The 983-nt window shown below is 43.5% G+C and overlaps 1 protein-coding gene across 1 annotated transcript in view; it reads left to right on the top strand.

Annotated features, from left to right (window-relative positions):
* Positions 1–463: 463 nt before the first annotated feature.
* LOC311062408 (uncharacterized protein) overlaps positions 464–983 on the top strand; it is a 38,740-nt gene continuing 38,220 nt past the window's right edge. Inside the window, exon 1 of the mRNA XM_084081423.1 lies at positions 464–561. The gene's annotated coding sequence lies outside the window, so the exon portion shown is untranslated. The remainder of the gene's footprint in view (positions 562–983) is intronic.

A 983-nucleotide genomic window follows, 5' to 3' on the forward strand; every position in this document is an offset into this window, starting at 1 on the left:
CATGCATTGAACGAGGCATGAGCTCGGCCCTGGCCTCCCTTGGCTGGTGGGGGGAGTGTAGTGCCCAGGAATCCGGATCACTTAGCAAATTGGCACCGGGTGAAAAAAGGGTTACAAAATCGAGGGATACAAATTATTAGAGAAATGCACACACACACACACACACACACACACACACACACACACAGAACATGCGGTCCTGCGAGGCCCACCGTTGCAACACATGCGCCACTTAAAGACATGCACACACACACACAAACCAGCACTACACATGTGTGCGGGCGAACACATACACACAGACTTTGACATCACACAGCTAACATCACCATTTGGTTAAATGATCATAATGAACATTAATTCATGACTTTGATTATTTAAATGTATTCTGCGTACATATACCATATTGTCGATAGAGAAAAGTCATGATATTGATTTCAGCCATATCATCCAGGCCTAGAACAGAAAACGCACCTAAAGTATTACTTTTAAAAAAGTAGTGTCGATGTAGCTAGCTACTTTTGCCAAGCTTGCTACATTTCTCTGGGGATAGCTTCTGTTGTAGTTGAGCTATATTTAATCGAGAGTGACTTGTAGCTTAATTACTACATGTTGCAAGTAGCTTGGCCATCACTGAGAGGGACATACCCTCATTTATGACACTATAGGCAAACAGCTGCACACTTTAACTTCCTGTTGAGTCCATCATTTATGGGAAATGGCAGTACGGAAAAAAAAAAGTCGATGTGTGTTCATGTGTGCAAATGACCAGATACAGCAGTGGGTTTCAAACTGTACCATGATACATGGGGGGGGGGGGGGGGGCATGACAAGAAAATGTGCAAATACACTTCATGTTCAACCCAAACACTGTTGTTTGTTATAGACAAGTAAGACGCGCGAACGCTGGAAGCGAACGCAGCTGGAAAATATTGTGTATTTACGGACTTGTAATCTGTGTTATTTCACCATGATGGGGAGAGCGT

Source organism: Gymnoscopelus microlampas (assembly GCF_963454915.1).
Source record: "Gymnoscopelus microlampas genome assembly, chromosome: 15".
Lineage (NCBI taxonomy): Eukaryota > Metazoa > Chordata > Actinopteri > Myctophiformes > Myctophidae > Gymnoscopelus > Gymnoscopelus microlampas.